Source organism: Apus apus, chromosome 5, assembly GCF_020740795.1.
Source record: "Apus apus isolate bApuApu2 chromosome 5, bApuApu2.pri.cur, whole genome shotgun sequence".
NCBI lineage: Eukaryota > Metazoa > Chordata > Aves > Apodiformes > Apodidae > Apus > Apus apus.
This window is the reverse complement of record NC_067286.1, coordinates 7,418,801-7,440,335: the sequence shown is the minus strand read 5'-3', so window position 1 is coordinate 7,440,335 and position 21,535 is coordinate 7,418,801. Positions and strand designations below refer to the sequence as shown.

At 34.9% G+C, this 21,535-nt stretch overlaps 1 protein-coding gene across 1 annotated transcript in view; it reads right to left on the bottom strand.

Moving 5' to 3' along the window:
- The window catches only part of ELP4 (elongator acetyltransferase complex subunit 4), a 139,001-nt gene that overhangs the window by 33,448 nt on the left and 84,018 nt on the right, over positions 1-21,535 (bottom strand). The gene's annotated exons all lie outside the window — the stretch shown is intronic.

The following is a 21,535-nucleotide window of genomic DNA, read 5'->3' as shown; positions in this document are numbered from 1 at the left end:
TTTATTTGAATAGTATAAAAATCAGAGGTATCTCATTTCAGTATTGGATGTGTGGGAAAGAGCATCTAAATAGGTTTGGTATGAATAACCTGTGAGCCATGTCAAGGATATGTATGGTAGAAGTCATAAATAGAAGGAAACATGAGGAGCATAAGGAACACCCACTCACCTATATCACACCTGTGGAAATGAAAGATTACTTCATTTTACAAGCATTATTTTGTAACTTCATCCTTCCAGAGACCTGCTCATGTCACGTTGCACATACAAAGTGAAAAGATTGGTTTGTGTGGCTCGGGTATCAAAAGTGAGGAAAATAGTTTGTCTGAAGTATCTGCGATATTAAGTAAAGGACAAGAGTAACTTGCATAAAATCAGACATGAATGAAAACAGTTTATAATTGTTTTTTCCTTACCACAACAAACTAAAAGTAGAAGGGAACATATTTTTTAAAGAATCCTACAATTGTATTTCGACTTCAAGTTAGAGACAAGGCAAATTCATGATGAGTTTGCTATCTAAAGTTATATATAGAGTATATTTTAGTCTTTATTTTGGTAAGCTGCATGCTTATGTTAAGAAGGAGGGACACCTGCATGCTCCTAGAAGAAATAGCCAATTTTGTAATGGATTTTCATATACTATGTATTTGCATAAAATATTCAGGGATGTATAGGTTAACATAGTTACTGTTTATTTAGAGCACCTTCAATGGCTGCACATACTGTAAATTATGTAACTGTTAATCAGAATCTGATTGAATGACCTAATGTTCATAGGAAATTGTTACTCAACCTGGCTGACAAAAATATTGGGAAGTGGGAATATGAAGTCACCATCGCATTTCATAGCTTTTAGGAGTTACCGAGTACTTGTAAATAAAGCCAGTTCTTTAGGTCTGTACAAATGGCAGTAGAACTCCTTGAAAATTCCTTACAATTTGTAAATGCAGATCACTTCCAGAAAACTGCTTCAAAATATCTCACCTCCTCCTAGAGACTCTTCCAAAAGAGGGTGAAAGAAGTATTTTCTCTTCAAAAAATAGCATACATTTCCTATTAGATGCTGATCTCAGATCAGTCAGGCAGCTGAGAAACACACAAAAAATGTATTCCTCAAGAGTGTCTGTGGCATCTATGAAAAATAGCCTGGAGCAGCATTATGGCTCAGGTGCCTAAGGTGTCTGCCAGCACCAGAATATTTTTTTTTTTTTTTTTGAGAAAAAATAGCCTCCATGATTGGAAAAAGCTTCATTTTTAAGAACAATCATTGACTTCAATTTTTATTCTAAGAGACATGCATGGCAAGGTAATAAACTGACAACTGAAATTTAATGCATGTGGGAAGGTGAGAAAACAGTATTTAACCAATCTGCTAAAAACATCCCTTTTAGCACTTCTCAGGTTACTGTTGCTCAGTTCCAAAAATGGCATCTCCCTTTTCCTGCATAGTGAGATGCTCTCAGCTGGACTTCTGGACTGTAATTAATGCCTTCTCTATGTTCAATAAATACTAAGAACGAAGACAGCTACAGTGCAAAACACATAACTTTATAACACTGACTGACAGTCAGAAAGGACAGCCTCTCAGTGAATAAGAAAATAGTTGAACTTTACAGATTTTTACAAACTTTTTATTAAATTAACTTCATTGATTTGTAACTGAATGTTAACTGTTGGCTTAGATCTGGGAGGGTGCTGCTCCACAGTACTGTAAGGTTGCTATGGTAGCAATTTATAATGGAATATCAAAATTATTACAGATCAGAAATATTTTGAATATATAATTAACATTAAGTTTCTTCAGAAGCATATATACATATACACATAAATGCATACATACTGTGTTTCACATGAAAGGGATACAAGATGCTGTTGGGCAATTTAAAATCTCCCTAGTGTGCACATTGACAGGGAAGTAGGTGTTTCTACTTACTTATCTGAATTTTTATTAGACAATTGTGGAAAAGGTATTTCATTCATCCCAGTCTGTTTTCTCTGATGTCTGAACTAGTAAAAAAGACATTTTACTCCTCTGCTTTTTGTCCATGTAAGATTATAGACAAACTGCTGGACTGCTTAAATGTTTGGAGCAGTGGAGAACCCCCCAACAGAACAATTCAAGTAAAGCAATTTAAAAAAATTTCAGACCACAATGGAAATGAAAGTCTAGAAAGTTTTCTTCTAATACCATGGGTAATATAAACACAAACCAAAAATGTTTAGAAGTACATGCATAGTATTTGGCCAGGAACTATTTACTTAGATATAATGTTGGATTGGGCTTTTGTCAAGTTTTTTATTAAATTCTTTTACATACTAATGCAAGTTTCCTAGGAAGTTACTGAGAACACATGCTTACATGAAACACAAATAATGCAATGAAAAATTAAAAACAAACCAAATGCAGTCCCTTATCTATAACACATCAATGGAAATTGCTGAAGTTTAATGGCCTAGATTGCTTTGAAGTGATTTTATCATACCGTTTTTTTATGTCAAAGATAAGTGAGAAGTCTTTTGAATGAATTGATAAATGGATGGATTTGGATTTTGAATACAGAAATGTGAAGTTTGGTGTGAACACATGTAATATCTAAAAAATGCTTCAAGCCTCATATACTATAAGATAGAAGTTAAAGGGGACATCTATGTAGAGGGATGCATCGGATACTCATTTGAGTAGGAAGACTGGCACCCATTCCCAATGTCAACTCGTAACCCCATAGGATAAGGGAGACTGAAAGAGATGTAAAGAACCACCTTTTTCACTTGGACCTTGAAAACAATTGGACATTTTTTTTTCTCAACTTCACCCAGATTTGGATGACTGGAAATTAAAGGCAAATGAGAGTAAGTAATTTATAGTCAAAATCACTAGAATGCAACCACTTTGTTGCATATTTCTGTTGCTTTCTAACTTTTTCAACCACTTCATTTATGTATCTCAATCACCTTTTTAGTGAATGTTAGGAATCAAGCAGCTGCATATCTGAATGCTAAAAACTTGTATGTATTAATTACTTGGAACTACAGTTTTACACAGGTCTACTTCTATTTCAAAGAAATGCCAATTCATTATCCCTTTTTTAAAAATTATTCATCTTGTACATACTCAAAATACTCAACATCTATGTATTTGTACTGTTTACACTACTCAATACTATCAGCCTTCTGAGAAATGCTTTTATCTTTGGGTTTTGTAGACTTTTGAGTAGCTAAAACTACGTAGTTAAAAAACACGGTTCATATGAAGTTCACCAAGTAATGTACACAAACAGTTCTCTCTGCCTAAGTCTTCTCCAAATGAGGCTGCACATACCTGCACACAGGTCGGGATTCAGTGAGGAAACTCCCTGTTTTCAGTGCCTAAAGTTGCAACTTCTTTTTTACAGTAATAATGCAGACTGATAGGCTCAGTCTGGCTGATGGTAGTGAGGAAGTTAGTGATGATATCCACGTTTGCTAGAAGCTGCATTAATAAAATAAAATGCAAAACCACCAATAAAGTGAAAAACAAAGCCTCTGCCTATTTTACTGCTTACTACTTAATATTATGAAACACAATTTTGAAGCCATCTCTCAACTTTTAAAAACTAATAAAGCAAATTAAATCAATAGACACTTGGAATATGTTTCAATGTCAATTCTACTCTGCACAGTTCTTAAAGCATATTTTAAAATATGCTGGGTCCTTGTATCTGTAATATAAGCAAGCTTATTCAGAAGAAGGCTTTTTGATGACATATTCAGGGCATAATATAAGCAAAATCCATACTTAATGTTCATATTAGGCAAAATAATGCCATGTACGTACAAAATGAGAAGTGTCTGAGCTGTTGTTACCATGACTTATTCATATACCAACACTGCTTTCATTTACTCTACGAAAACATCTATTCAAGTATTTGTTTCTCATTCCATCACCTTTCCACTTCCAAGTAAAATAAATAACACACTTATCATAAGCATGCATTTAATTCATTTTGTCTTGCATAATGCAGTATGTGAGGGAAAAGGTTTACCTCTTGTGATCGTGGAGGAAGCAATGGCACTACTTCATCATTTTGTAATGGGAATCCTGCTACAAAGATCTTAGTACATGAATTTTTTCATTGTTTAACTTTGAATCTTTCAAATGTCTTTTCATGGGTCTAGCTAATATTAAGAGTTTAAACTGAAGTTCTTCTCTATGCCTACATTTTGGCAAAAAATGGCAGGATTAGTAAAAGGGACCAAAAATGTCACAGAAACCCTACACCTGACCTATAATTTCCCACTAATTATTCCACACTCTTTCTCATACTGACAATATAAGTTATTCTCTTTTATTTAATCAGACTTCTCTCTTTTGAAGGGCAGATGTTTCCCCATTAATATGGCAGAATGTCTTTGTTTCCTCACCAACTGTAGAGACAAATGATTAGTACAATAAACTCTGGCAGTTTGCCTTGCAGTTACTTGGTGGAGACAAACAAAACTGTTTTGTGGAGTATTTAAATATTTCAAAATTCAGAACAAACCCCTTGAACCTATGAAATCATCTGCAGATAGACTGACATTCAACCCAAAGTTTAGCTTAAGTATTCTAAAAGTTGACTATAATGACACTTCTGCTCTACACAGTTCTCTTACCAATTTAACTAGTGGTGAAATAACACCAGGAGGCAAAACAAATCTAATTTGATTTACATACAAAATTGAAATAGCTTGCTAGATTTTTGCAGCAATATATCAGGGCTTAATATAGGCAGTGTTAAAATGTGAAGAAGCTGACCTTGATGGTGCTGAGTCATGTAGAAGATGTTTATGTCTTTGGAACAGAGCCCTCATGATGGCCCCTACTATTGCAATATACTGAAAATTAATTAAAAAAAAGAGAGGGATGGGAAAGGAGAGATACTTTACTGTGTCACGGGGACCATATCAAACTTTGCTACACAGCTGCTGCTATGGAGCTACACTCCCAGTGTCAGGAATGGTTGAAAGTATGACATGGAGAGGAAATGTCCAAAGCAAGACAAGGCAAAAACTGATGAAAGTCTCTGGCAGAACTGAGAAAGATATGTCTTTGAGAGTCACTGCTGCAGAGTGAGAGGTATGAGCCTGATATGATTCAGAATGTAATTCCCCTCCTCTCCTGACACATCCTACTAAGGTATTCAGTGAAGACTGTAATTATTTGATTAATCAGAAAATGTAACATATCAGCATATAAAAATAGAGACTATAGGCTAACCACAAAAGGTACATCAGTTTTAGAACTTTTTGAAGGCAAAACCTAAAGTAGTTAATGGGAGAATATAAATAAGATTACTTCCACAAACTTATTAAGCTCACACTTCAAACAGCCTGTTGGTAAGGCAGTCGACTCTTGCAAGGAACAGAAGGGAGAATTACTAGAGACTTGGAGTGCAAAGAAAGCTCTTGAGATGTGATTTACAACATCTGTGATGAATGAGAAATTGTCAAATTGGTCAGACTGATGAATAGAATGAATTGCGAATGGGAGGCAGGTTTTTTCTGCTACATAAAAATAGTATCTGAGTGAAATTCAGAAGGAATTAAAAGACAATAAAGGCATTGAATATAAATCCAAGGAGGAAGAGATACAGGACAAACCACTGTGTTGCAGAAAAAGGAAGTATATGACCACCACCTTACTGTGTATTCCAAACCAAAAGCATGAGCAGAGTTGGATAGAGATCAAATGGCTAAAGAAAATCTGAAAGTGAGTAATTTGATTCATTTGGCTTGGTTTTTACTGTCTGTTCCTCTCATTCAGAAAACTACTAAATACATAAAGTAAACAAATAAAATAATATTTTAAAAGTAAGTGTGAAGATGATTTCTAAAATTTTTTGTTTCCTAAATATACCATGGGATATTTTGAGGAAAGAAAGCAACAGAGGGCAAATCTTTGTACATGATGCTATTTGTTATTTCTCTAACAAATCCCCCCAAAGGCTAGACCCTCCTTAGTTTCTATAGACTTTCATCTTATTTTATGTAAGAAAATATCGGAGTACACAGATTTATTTTTGTGACTTTGTTATCTATATCATGTTTCTTGGATATTACTTCAATTGGATGAGTGTATCTTACTTTCTACCATTGTCGATATCCTCTTCATCCACTAAAAGAATTATTAACTATATTATGAAACACGACACTAATCCATTATGTTTGGAATAATATAGGCATTGATATACCATCCAAAGTACCCTAGAATGTATATACACACACTGAAATGCAGTCAACCTAAATGACAGAATCTGTTTTCTCTGTAACACAGTGAATACAGGGTAATTTCTTGACATTTACCTGATATTGATTAGCCTCAACTGAAATAATTGAGTTTCTTCAAGATCAGGGCATGTTCTTCCCTTTAAAAAAATACATTAGTTTTCAGTATATCTAAGTGTCTTTTTTTTTAAAGGTATATTAAAAAAATAATCTTGAAAGCAGTGGAGGTTCATGTTTATTACAATTTTCTCCTGAAGTTGACATGAGGATGACAAAGTCCTCCAGAATTTCAGAGTAAGCTCTCCCTACTAAATACTTCAGTATTTCACCAGTTTTCTCTGAAATGACAGTAGTACTGAGATCAACACTGGACAATACATTATGCAGCCAATTTTGATGTTACTTGTAGAGTCTGTTTTTTGATATCTCTCCTGTTGAAACTCCTGTCAGAAGTACTTGAGAACCAAATTTACTAATGCTGTGCTTGAGAATATGTGGCCATCTAATATTATGCATAAGATATGTATAAGATATCCTAACTGTTGTGAACTGTAGAAGTTAAATGCATAAATAATAAGGCCTCATCTTACAAATAATTTAATGCACAGTTTAGTTTCTCACAAAGTTTCCCAGGTGCAAATTGATCAACCACTTACATGACTGGAGATTTCACAGGAGTGACTGCTTTTTGTGCTTTTATTTTGCAGTACTCAGGGGTAGAAGTGGCATATGTGACCTCCTAAGTTATAGTAATTTTTCAGAGTTTGTAGCTGAGTAAAGAAGATTCAAAATATTGTATTTAATTTTCTACTTTGGTGAGATTTTATAGGTGTATTATAATTGGGCTTACTGTATTGAGGGGTAGAAGAGAAAAACAGATAACAGATTTGTGTTCAGTGAGCTACATTTTTCTAACATACTGTGTCTTTCTACTTGGGAAAACTTAAATAAATCCAACATTAAAGATCCTTTTATGACTGTCTCCTAACAAACAACCTCAGGCTTTGTTAATAAAGTGACACCTGCTACAATTCAGTTGGAAAAAAAACCAGTGCAATACTCTTAATGAAAGATTTTATGGCAAGCACTGTTAAACTGTACATGATGCTACTACCAGCATTAACTGTTGTTATGACAATATTTTCTAACTTTTTAAAACTGCACTCAAGTTTTCCTGATCTTTAGATTTAATATTTTAAGTAAATTATGATATAGGTATCAGTCACACTGGAATAATGATATAAACTGTCATCTCTACTAACAATTTGGTCATAATTATATCTTCCTGTACATAAAGGCATTAGGAACAATATTTATACAATAAACATGTATCTAACTATGTTAGATCAAAATATCTTTTGGCATTTATATTAAGATTTGTGTTGTTTTTACAAAAAATGTTGTCACTACCTGTGACCAAGTCTGATATGTGGAGAATCTTTTTGGGATGAAATGTTCAGTAAAAAATACATATTAAAAATTAATACAGCTCATAAAGGGGGAATAGAAGCATGATCTGGAGTAGCAACAGAAGGCATGTGTTTTCAAGAAGAATGTAAACTTTTCCTGCATAGATATTCCATTAAAACTAGGCTTCCAACAACAACAAAAAAAACAACCAAGGACATGTTCTCAGTCAACAAGATTTAGTATTATGGTCTGGTTTAATAAAACAATGAAGTTAATCACTTAAAAATCAACTGGTAGACAGATATTGTCTTGATTCTGCAGAAGAATTTTACAGGCAAAAATAATAAAAATGGGACAGATCTTAAACTCTGCATCTTGCAATGTTCTACTTTAAAACGTTATTAATTTACAATGCCTTTCATGAAATTAAATTTAGGTTAATATACCTACACTGATATATTTTAACAAGATAATTATGTCCAAGGTTATCATCAACAGCTCATAATAAAAAGTTATGCTCAAAAATAAAACTTATTATTTATAGTTTAGACTGCATAATAAAGTATTAGCAACACAAAATGTTAATTAATTTCTAATTCTCTATTCTTTTATTTAGATTTCATGAAGGTTGATTGGACTTGATCCATCATTTTACAGAAAATTAATTATTTCAAATACATGCACCACTTTATGCAACCTGCCTGATTTGCATTGAGGAAAATTCAGCAGAAGTAATTGAGGCACAAGCAAATACTGGCACTGACTGAACTCAATTTTCATTCCAAATTTCTGCAAAATCCCAAGACACAACAATATCAGATGCAGGGGGAAAACAAACAAAAGCAATGTGTAAAGGGAACATGAAGAGAGAATATTACAAGAATCAGAGAACAAAGGGATTGCAAAACTATTTTAGTGCCATAGATGAACAGTGAGGGCTTCATTCAGGCAAGGTGGAATAAGATATCATATGGCATCCTGACAATTGATGTCTTCATTTAAATGTTAAGAATTTACATTCTAATTAGAAAGAATTTACATCTTAATCAGAGGCAGCTGTATTATCTTGTTACTGTTTTTTTCAAAGGTAATGAACTAAAGTACTGCTGTGCTTTTTCAACCAGAAACTAATAGACAGCATACAGTGTTATTTTATAGCCTACCTGCTGTAAGCTGTTATTAATATTTTCAAAGACTAAATTCCAACAAAATCTTTTAAAACAAAAATTGTATTTGACATTGCTTGAACAGTATTATACAGTCTTATTTAAAATATTTAACCAATACCCTTTCTAACTTCTATTTTTAAGTATATGTAGTAATAAAGGTATCACTAATATGGCACCAGTGAAGCACATTTTCATTTTAGGCTTCAACTAATACAGTATGATATTGGGGAAGAAGTATTTAGGATTTTTTTTTTTTTAATGGACAAACTGGTTTCACGGATACTTCTCCATGTTGTTAGTACAATACATAGAAAAAAATTAATTAAACAGGACAATTTTGTAGCTCACATGTGACTACACCTTAACAGAGTTCAAATGGAAATGTTTTAGATGCTAGTTCTAAAGGATGAATCTTGCCATACACCTGCTTTTAGAAGAGTGTTTAGACTTATGAAATTGTGGCCTAATAGCTCAGTCTAAATATAATTTTTTTGGCTCTTGCAGAATTTCAAGAGTTTTGATGTCAATATACAACCACTGTTGAGGAACTTGAAATATATGAGAATGCAGCAGGAAGTAAAGGCGTATTTTTTTTTCCCAATGAAGAATTAGACATGGCTTGAGAAGTTCCTCATTTAGTTCTCAGCTCTTCAAAAACTAACTCTGGAAAAAAATTTGTCTCACTACTGCTTTGTGTCTCCAAATTTGTAAGATGTCTCTCAGCTCTATTCAGCATGGAAATATCTTTGAGGTAAGATCATTTTACTGCTACAAACTATACAATGTTAAATTCAATGGATACTTCCATAAAGAGTACTAAATGAGGATGAAAGGCCTTTCATCATACTTGCTGTTCCTTTGAAACAATGTATGTATTTTCATGTATCTTCTATTACAACAAGAAATAAATAAAACCAACTTGGAAGCTTCCATCATCTTGGAAAATGAGGTAGAAATTACTGAAACAATTCAGTTCATTTGCCACCTCATGGCAAACTAATTGGTGCCAGCAAGACTCACATCCTGAGACGGACAAACATAGTGGCAGAATGTTTGAATTCACAATGTTCTGATGAAATACAAAGCATTCAGTTGGATAAAGAAAAAAAAAAAAAGGACCAGTTTTCTGGCAAATATTTCCCAAGTCCATCACTATCTGTGGCAAATGATAGAACAGACAGACTTGCTGTGCATTCTTCAGTGAAGGCAACTTCTGCTGACCTGCACATAACTTCTTTTCAAACCCAGTCCCTCAGAATATGATATGAAGAGTTAAAGAAAGCTTGAGGAAAGTTGTTTTTTCTTGCCTTACTGGTCGAGGCTAGATATCAGAATGTATGTCTTCCCTGTGATTACAGGTTAAATTTATGTGACATCGTCACTAAGTGTTAAAAAGGTATGAATAAGAAAACAAGGATATTAGAACATGAACTATTCATCCTCCTGTACATATTACATCTCAAAGACACATTGAAAAGTTTGGCTTTTCTTGATTTTTATGGTTAAGTAATGTTACTCAGTATTATGAATGGACAAAATTAGCAGCACTCTCTTCTCTTACCATTTAGACCATGGTTTAGGCTTTACTTGCATAACTCTAATTTGTTTCCAATATCTTCTAGATTAAAGAGTCAAAGCCACCAGGTTACACATTGTAGGCCACATTTTGTCATGCAGTTTCAAATCTTGAGTATCATTCCCTTTCTAAAAATAATAGTGTTCCATTTAAACCTTGGAACTAAATTTAAGTTGATTTTAAACTGTAGCAATGCTTCACTGATTCGGAAATCAACTTGAACATACAGCCAGTATCAGCTTATTTTACTTATTCTTTTTCAGAAATTCAGTAGAATATGAATCACTTACTGAACTCACTTCTGTTCCTTAACTATCTTTTGAAATTTCACCTTACATGTATTTTTTATTTTCATGATTCATCATTCCAAGATTGTTTCTCTCTATGGTTACTATAATAACAGATTTGTAAAAGATGTAAATAGTCCACTACTCTTGCAAAATTTTTTTTCTTGAGTAAGATTATAGATCTAGGTCTCAGGTTGGTATTTTAAAGGCAGAATGTATGTAGTGTGCAACATTTTGAGCATGGGATTAAATCTGGGATTAATCTAGATTTACATTTAAATTAACTTTGATATCAGCAGGAGTTCTGTGGTTAATTTTGGGTGCACAGGCAGGTGGGTAGATTGAGGCCAGCTGAGAGTGAACCACTGTCTTTTACCTTAAGGTCAGGATTTTTCTGAGAATATCTGATTTATTTACTGGGGTTGGATACTTAGCCTGCACTCCAGCCACTATGCTGGAGCTGCCGTGGATAAAAGTCACCCTATGTAACTACACGAACAGGGCAGGGTCCTTCAAGTTGTTAATAAGTGAAGGTTTTCAGTGGCTCTGTGGTCTGGTCTGCAACTGCCTTTTGTAGATGCCATTAATTATCTTTCTGTCCATTTGGGCAGTGATACAGTTTAAGGAGAGATCAGAAGTAAAAAAAATGGAGCAGTTGATACTAGAAGTTGAAAAACAGTTGAATGAAGTAGATACTGGTGAAGCAGTTAGAGAAATGAATGAAATGGCTTAACTATATTCTTAGAGATGTTTAATTTCAGTTGTTTATATTATTCCAAATGCTTTGATTTATTTGATATTTCCACACTCTCACACTAAGCATACTACTACTTAATAATTAAGTTACCATTTTAAAACTTATTATTTTTTTTATTCAGTATTTCTACTAGTTTTTAAATTTATTCCACTTGGTAAGTTTGGGGATTTTTTTTGGCCTCTCTCTCTTCTTCCCACTCTGTTTACCATCTTCTAAATAATTGGCTTTAGTTAAAAATATATTTAAGTTCTCTTTTAGTTTTAACTCCTATGAATGTTTTAAACTCATTTTGACACACTTTTGATAATACTTAAATTTGCTGTAGCTATACTTGAATTCCTCTCTTTGTTGTTTGATAACACCATAAAACAGTGTTTGACAGAGAAGAATATGACTAAATTTACATTAACTGCTGCTGTCTTCCTAATAATCACATTGTTAAGGTCCCACTGTTTAATTACTTAACCTCATTTCAAGAAATGCCATGGTCCAAAGAGTGATACTTCTAATAAAGTGTTTCAGTGTATCTTATATCCAGGTTGTGTCTAATATAAAACTGTTCAAAACAGTTCAAAGTGTAAATCAAACACAATTTATTGTTCTCATACTAACTAAACATTTTTAAAAAGTGAGGCCTATTAAAATGGTAAAAAAAACCCAGGTGACCATCTACAGTTTTAAAAACAAATTTAAAAAATGCCAATTTTAAAAGCAGTCACACTTACATTATACCATAATGACAAGGAAAAAGAGCAGCACATTCCTGGCCTGAGCACTCTTCATGTTCTCTCTTTCCAGTGAAAATGATGGTAAACAGTTGTTCAAAACCTCTGGAATCAACACTATGAAATATGGAAGTATTTCTTTTCTTCACACTGAATCTTGACTAAATAGCAGGTGATTGCACGTAGCCCAGGCTGGGGAATGAGCTAAGTTAAAAAACGCACCCATGGAAGACCAGGGCTGCCTCCTTCTATATCAGGCAGGCTCTTAATCTTTTCTCTGGTTGATGTAAGTAGAATCAGGATCAGCTGATTAATTCCTGCCACCTCAATTAATTTAATATCTTCTAGGCTTTCTAAAGAACAATTTGCTTTGTCCTCCCTCCTCTCAGTTTAGCCTGAGGTCTGTGGGGTTTATTTTGTTCAAAATCACCCAGTGGATCTAAGCAATTGCCTGTATTATTGAGAGATTTATTTCAATCAAGTCAAAGCAAAGAGAGTGCTGGTAAAAAGCCAATGTTTTCTGACTTCCTCACAGTATTAAGGGTACAGAGGCAGGGTGAGAACAGGACAGTGTGAGAGTTTTGCTGGTAAAAAGCCAATGTTTTCTGACTTCCTCACAGTATTAAGGGTACAGAGGCAGGCTGAGAACAGGAGAGTCTGAGAGTTTTGCTATGGGGAAGGCTAGGATGCAGTTGTCTCAACATCCTGTTCAACACAGACACAGGCTAGATATTTGGCTCCTCCAAGGGAATTATAAATCTGGAGTATTTAAAGACACTATCACCTCCACTCCTGTATGTCAGAAAACTGAACAGTGGTTTCAAACCGGGGCTGAGACCTAACAACATCCATCCTAACTACTGTCATGGGTTCACTTATTTGTGAGAGAACAATTTGTACTGGAACCAACTGGAATGCAGCTGGAATGGAAGCTGATGCTTAAATTGATCCTCAGACATATTACTTATTAGGCAAAAAACTATCACAGTTATACAGTTAACCAGATACTTTGGAGATGATCATATTGTAGAGCACAGATGAAGAAAAAGTAGAAAGCTGTTAACTTTATCCATTTCGGTCCTAATCATATTATCTAGAATAACAGTTTGGAAAGAATGTGTTTTTTAAATTGATTTATATGTTAAGAATTAGGACAGAGAAACTTTGATAAAAATTTTTTGTTTAAAATAAACGTAAGTGAACACAAGCTTTTTAAAAATCATGATGCAGCTTCATATTAAAATGCTTATTTTAAGCCTTCCTCTGCCAGTTACTATTGTCAAAATATACAGCAGCAGTTAATAAGACAAGACTCGACTTAACTATTGACTTTTATAATAAAACATGAAGATAAAAATGAGGCTTGGTGTAATTTATAGGAGAGAAAATGATGTACTAAAAGCAAGACACTAAATCAATTTTAAACACCAAACACAATTTATGTCTGACTTTAAAACTCATCCTCAAAACATTAATCTAGACAAAGGCCAGAAACTGAATGAGGCATAATTTGTGAAACTGATACCTTTCATCACAACCTCTAGCTGAAAAGGTCATTAGATATATTATATCTAAGTGAGCAGCTTATCCCTGCTTCATTACTGATAATTAAGGCAAGTAATATTTTCTTGACAGTAATGTGTCCAGTAAGAGATATCGTCTAGTTTGCATAAACCAGACATTAATTACCAGAGTAGTATCAGAGATAAAAAAAAATTAAGTACCTGTGTAACATCATTTCATTATTTTTTCTTCATTTCCTTAAAGAATTAGCAGGCTCAGAAATATAATGAGCATATTAAGAAACTCATTTTCAAGCATTTATTAAAATCCTTATTACACATTATAAAAAGATATTTTTGTACATACATAAACAGAAATGAAGGCATCTTGAAAAACACTCATTATTTAGCTATTTTATTACCTTGCTGTACTAGGGTAACATGTGACAGTGAAGCACAGTGATCACATAACAAGTTCATATTTGGACTTAATTTCAAATGTTAAGGTGTTCACACAGATGAAATCACAAATGGCTCCAAGACCTCTGATCTGCACCCTCAACTCATGTAAAGGCTGTTTCACCCTATTTGCATAAATGGTAGTTTTGCTGTTATACAGAATAGCATATGTATCAAGTATCTGTGTGAAGTTGAAAAATTAGCTCATAATCTGTTTAACAGTTTTCATTTCTCAGTAGAAACATCCCTCAATGTTTTCAAAAGCTAAGTTTCAGAGTGTTTGGCAAATAGAAGGAAGAAATATTAACTACCTGTAATGGCTTATTCATCAAGGTGTATCTATCTAGAGAAATTTTATCCTTAGTCATAACACCACACATAAATGCTGTTGTCACTGCATGCCATGCAGAAGCCATAGAAGTGGTACCCTCTCCTTTTTTAATTTCTATCAACCACAGAATCACTGAATATGTCAACTGAATAGTTGACAATAAAACTGGAGAAGCAGTTACAGTGCAAGGATCTTCTTTTGAATTCCTGTCCCCATGAACATTTGCATTATGGGGGATTTGAGCAGTATTTCTCACCAAACACCATTAATATAGAGAAGGGTCCAAGAGTCCCTTGCTGGGCTTCACTGTTACCGTAAAGCTTGCTCCCTATCAGACAGAAAGTAGCACTGTGGTGGTCTCACAAGAAGATCCCCTGGATTTTCTTGGGAAAAAAATACCCAGTGATCAAAGCTAAGGTAGGAAGAAGATGGATAGGAAGGAAGAACAGGAAGACTCTCACAGATCTCTGATGCAATTAAAAAGGCTGCCACCGAAAGAAAGCAGGTTAACCTAGAAGGGATACTCAGGAAGAACTGTCTCCCTGACTCAACCATGCAGCACGTAAGTAGTACAGAAAGGATTTATACATCTCCTTCCATGCCAGTGTACAGGGTATTTGGAGAAGGCAGGGCTCACACATGCATTGCTGAATTCTGCTACATACAAACACCCTATGGATATCAACTGTCAGCTCACATAGCTCCAATGCACATAATCACAAACAGTCAGAGGAGCACTTTCACTGATGGTATTTATCCACATTACTCTGGAACAGTACATGCATTAAGTCAGTTGACTGACAATGTATTATCATTATGATAATTTGTCAAATAAAGCCACTGAATACTGGAAAGGTAATTGAAAGATCTGTTTTGTGGTAACTACCTAATGGTAAATCATCACAAAAGCTAAATTAAGGCAAAGTGGGAGAGTATCTGGAAGAGGCAACATAACCCCACATCTTTTCCCTTTGCAGTATCACAATAAATTGTACAGGACTTTCCCCCACTTTCTTAAAAAGGAGCTGAGTGTTCGTTACATATATATGTGTGCATATATACATATGTAACGTACGTCTTGTAAGTGTATAACTGCTTTAAAACACTTATTATTTTCCCAGTTTTTGAATGGATTGTGAAAGTCATCATTCAAGATTTCTCAACAATTTCTTCAGTCAGTATTTTCTTCAGAACATGGGTGCAGATAACATAGATTAACAACCACCCATGAAAGCAGTACGATGTGAAGCCATCTCTGTATTTCTTTCAACCTCTAACTTTCTGCCTCTGCAAGAACAGGATACAGGCCTGAGGGACATTTTAGAAATGTTTTGTTGCATGGATTTCATTGTGACTGTCAATTAACCCATCCTAAGTAAATTTCATAACTGGCATTGAGATAACAATACAAACAGCAGTGATTTTAATATAAATATCAAGTCCATCACAAACTTCTAATCATGAACTGACTGTGGAAAAGTTCAAAACCTGGAGTGCTTAATGAATTTATTATTTTTTTATATAGTCCATACCGATTGTTAATTTCTTACCCTTATAATCTGCTTGATGTGATAACTGCATACAATTCTAGAAGTCACAGCAACTTCTTTATTTTATTAATATTTTATTATTCCTTCTTTCCATCTCTTTTTTGATTTGGCATACAGTTACCATGATGTTATCTTTCTAAGAGTATTAGTAATAGATATAATGGTGTATTTTTTCAAATAAGAAACGTAATTTCAGAAACCTTGAGAACCTCAGTGTATATTGAAGGTGTAAACTTATGCTGACAACTCCTCCTAATAACTCTCAGCTTTTCACAGCTTGCCTCAGTTTAAGAGGCAGAAATTAGCATTCAGTGCTTCAAATTATATGACTACATCTTAAGCTTCCCCAAATCTGAATTCAGAGGGCAAAGTTCAAATTTAATTTCTTAGCACACTGGGGAAACAGCTCACAAATCCAGCCACAATTGTCAGTTATAAAATGAAACCTGCAGTTGTATAATTATTCTGCTGTAAAATTTGACTGGAAAGTAGATGGAATCAGATTTTATTTTAAAAAAGTATTCTGAGTAAGACACATTATTTTTCTCTCTCATTCACTTAAAACATGAAGCATAAGATGTGTTTTGAACACTGGGGAAAGATTTACAGACTCCTTGAGGATGTTTATAGTGGGTTTCTTCTAATAGTACGAGCATGAACGTGTACTCCTCATGTTTCCACGCTTTCCCCTGTGACAGATATGGAGTAGTAAAGGGACCAGTAGAAACCAGACAGCTTTTCAGCAGTTTTAGGGCATGTCCTTGAAAACTGCATTTTTATTTTAGGTTTTGACAAATGGAAAAATCATGTTTAAAATTCTGACATTCAACCCTGCGATTTCATGCTTCATATACACAACATCCCTTTAGATGTAAATACACATGAAAGTAAACACCATTTAAAATTTTCCCTTTGTGTTCAGTACTAGGCATTTTCTCATATTAATTATCTAGAGGAAAAATCTAGGAAAAATTTGCAATAACTCTTTAAAAATGAAGGACTTTAGATCTAGATTCTACTTCAACAGTATTCATTACATACTCAAGCTTTGGCAACTACATTACCTGATGATATAGTTCTTCTTATGCATAGAAAAGAGTAACAAAAGTTAGCAGTATTACATTAAAACACTAATGCAGCTAACAGTGACTGACACGAATCTCTGGAACATCCTGACAAGAAGTCTGTCTGACCTGTGAAACTAATTTCCTTGGTGCAGCATTCAAAAATGAATTTGTGTCAAAAAAGAAAAGTCAAACTATTCCTAAAGTACATAACATGTACTATATTCCAGCATCTTCAACACTTTCTGAAACACTGCTCCAAAAAAAAGGAAATTATTTTTAACTATACTAGCAAATACAGCCTGTCAGAATGCTTTAAGTTTGGTGATCTGAATGGAAGAAGATGCATACAAGATGATAAAGCAAGACTCTGTGAATATCAATAATATTTTCCTGTATAAATTTCTCACATGATTACTTTAAACTCTTCACCTTTTGCATTTCAGCATCAGGTTACAAAGTTCTATTTAACGACACTTTAAATCATGCCCATACGATCAGAATCCTGTTTTAAGGAAGTCAGTAATCACTCTTCATTTATAGGAGAAAATGCAAAGAAAAAAGATCAAGACAAAAATCTAACCCAACTCTCTGATATTTTTGAGATCAATAGGGGAAATGCAACTTCCATCTATGGATCCAACCCTGTTATGTAGCAAATTTGCGTTATCCTAGATAACAACTAAAAAAATTGGGTTATTTATGTGACAATTTATTCCTGGCTTACTCTTTGGATAGACATTTCTAGATGGGAGAATTTTTGTTACTTTTGTTCTTTACTTCCTAAACTACAGACAAAACAGTAGGGAAGGAATCAGCACAGAATTCAATCTGGGAATATTTTGCTCACTTCACGTGTCATTGAAAAATGACAATTTTTATACATGCAATCCCAAAATTCAATGAGTTTAGTATGAGGATTAGTGCCTACATTTCTAATTTTGGGAAAATGTTAAAAAGACCACTTGCTTAATATAAAATCATCTCCACTACATAAGCTTAGTCAACTCTTTTCTATAACCTTCTGTAAAGCTGTGTAATATCTTAATGCTCATGTGGAACAGCTGCACTGACACAATAGGCTGCAGACGTTTTTACTGTCCTAATAATCCACGTATTAAAGAGTCCCTAAATACTCATTGATGCGACAGACCATAACAACTCCCATGGAGCTGTTACAGTTTATCAGGTCAGTGATCTGCATACTGAGGATTCCCCAAGTACTCATTGACAGGTAGCATCTCACAAACACTTGTACTAAAATAATAATTGCTTCAAAGGAACTGTTAAATCCCAGTTGTAAGAACAAATTAATTTATAACCACTGAGACAGCACTTTGTTTTTTCTAAAGATCTGACAAATCTAGACAAATTTACTAGACAAACCACGACATCTGAGCAGAACAACTGTTCTCAAATATTATGGCTGTATGGCATTCTGGTTAAAAAGACTACCCACCTCATCTTCAATTAATTGCAATCACTACCTTTCTGCTAGGCAAGGGTGACTCAAAACCTATCCTTTATGCTGTCAGACAAGAATGAATTAAAATCCTCTTACATAGTTGATCATCTTAATTGAAGCCTTGAATTGGTTGTTCCCTATGTCCTTGCTTTCTTCCTCTGTGTAGTGCTTTCTTCTGTCCTCACTTCTTAACTATAAATCATTGAACCCCTTAATTTTTTCCTTTCTCTTTTCTTTCATAGCCCAACAAGTGTTCAGCCTTGTCATCTCAGGCCCCTTTACCTTCTTACTGTATCGTTCCCTCTCACTACATTTATGCTCTACAGATTAGAGGAAAAACTCATACAGAGTATAGGAACCTTTGCACCCAAAAGAACCTGTAGTGATTTATCTGCTCCCACCCATGGCATTCTGCCATGACACAAATGATTCACACTCTAGACAACTTTTTGGCTTAATCTGAGCTTCAGACAAAGCTGAGCACAGAAGCATTCAAGCAGGCCACATGGCAACTGCTTACAGTCAAAACACAGCTCCTCTAAAGGAAGAAATCCAGAAGAAAATGCTGATTCACAGTGTTAAACATAGACCTTAGAGCCTACGGCCATGATGAACTTCTATCCTCTGCCATGTGGTATAGGCAACAGTATATACATCACTGGAATTCTTCAGGGCTAAGTCTGATACTCCTGCTTGTTCTTATATCGTTTGCTCCACAGAGCTCTAAAACCATACACTTCAAGTATTACTTACAGTCCAATCAAGAAGCAAATCAACTACGTTGCTTGTTTATGTCAATTGCTTTTTATGACTCATTTATGGTATGGCTACCAGGACACATAGATCTAGCTGACATTGGTTGTTGTGGGTTCCTGAAAACATTCTTCATGAAAACTGTACTTCTAAATCAGATGAGACCTCAATCAAATTCCCATTAAGAGTCTGGGCAGTTGCATTATTCTTGCACTGAACTCAGCAGCTGAAAGCTGGTAGTCAAACTAAGGAGCCAAAACAAGAAGTGAAAGAAGTATCAAAGACCCTCCAACAGATCCATGACTTTCATAATACTGGCTATGATAATGGATAGAAGGAGATTTCATTGAAGAGGGTATGATAGCTCATAATAGTGCACCACTACCACTTAGACACAATCTGACAATTCAATTCTCAAAAGCTAAATACTATCATAAAAATTAAGAAGCCCAGTGCTTTGGTCAGGAACACCAGCCACCCTCTGCCCTTCTATTATCCCATTTTTTTACTACTGAAGCAAACACAAAACACATCTTAACCTCCTTGCAATTCAACACCATTTTAAATATCACCTCTTAAACAGCAGCAGTATTTATTTTTTTGCTTTCTCTTCTTAGGTTTGGGATGCTCTGAATATGAAAATTCACAAAGTGTCTAGTTACCTCAATTCCTCTAAAATTTTTATTAAAACTACTTCTCTCACAAAACTTACATACTGAACTAATTTAAGCCTTACACTATGTTGGTGAAGTTCTAACACAGCAAGTTACTGACTTTTGCCTCTGCTTAAGAAGATAAGGACTGGAACTGTTTTCCTGAACGGCTCTCCCAGTCTCATCTTAACGGAGTTGTAAAACACTATTCTTGCTGCAGCCAAAGGATTAGGATAGGCTTAGGATCTGTGTGTAGATGTGTATTCACAGCTCTCTCCACAGTGCAGTTAATTTTCTTTGCACAGTCTCACCTGTAGTAGCAAACAAGGTCAAAAGCCATCATTTGCAGAACTTATCTCCAGCTTTCTCTCCTGACATTGCCTTTCTTTTCCTTCTTACCTTCTCTTTGGAAAAGGAATAGGAGAAAATGTAAGGTTTTTTCTCTTCCTGTACACCTCAGTTGTACAAGAAATTCATGATTGCTGCAGGGCTTGGCAAAGAAGAAGGCAACCATACAGAGAAGAAAGACTGAAGGTTCCTGAGGGGCTGCTGAAGAAGGAGGTAGTTTTAGGAAAGTGGCATTTTACAGGAGAGGGAGAGAGAGAATCCAGGAGTGTTAGACCAGGATCAAGCTTTTATCCATTGAAGACACAGGATGATGAATGCTCCTTTAGCTTTAACCATTAGTCCAGAATGGTTTGATGACAGATTTAGCAGAATAAATTAACCTGGTTCACTCAATAAACCAACACATTACCCTTCCAACTGTTAAGAAGGAACTTTGTCGCAAGGGAGAAAAAGGTGAACTTTAACACTAGTTATCTTCTGTGCTGTTGTGTGGAGCCTGGCATGGTTAGGATACCAAAACCCTAAACCTTTCTGCAAGAAAGATGGGAGAAATGCGAGAGAAATCTGGCAGAGAGATGTTTTGCTTGTGATGTCTGTTCACCCAAGTGGTCCAGAGCCCTTAATGCATTTGATGAAATTTCCCAGTCCAGGTCCATCAGACTATAGCATTCAGGAGATCACCACGTAAATCTCAGTGTCCCAGTCCAAAGGTCAACTGCTTCCCATTACATAGAAATATGTTGCATGTACCTGGGGGGGAGGGTGTGTGTGTGGGAGGAAGGTGTAGAGGGGAGGGGGGGAGGGATACCTATCACTGTCTGAATGACATAAACAGCAGTAATTTCTTTTATAATGAGAAGTGTCTGAGTTTGCACATCTTTACTTGTTGTCATTTACGAGATATTGCATAAATACACTGCCTTGTGTGTTTTGATAGAATGATGACAAACTGAAAACCTAGTCCCTTAGCTGCCCACCCACCCAATCTGCAATCTATCTTGGTGAAGGCACAGTCTTAGGGACTATTTTGCCCATCTTCACCCTAGTAATTTTGATAGCCTAAACATCAAAGAGAATGTTTGTTTACCCTTAGGTCTACACTGCACAGTCCAAGTTGTAGCATGACAGAGAGTATCTTGACTGTTCCTTGTCAATCAGTCATCTATCTCCTGAAAAGCAGGCATGATAATTCAAAAGAATGATTAACAATTGCTAGTATCTTGTTAAAAACTTCTGGAAC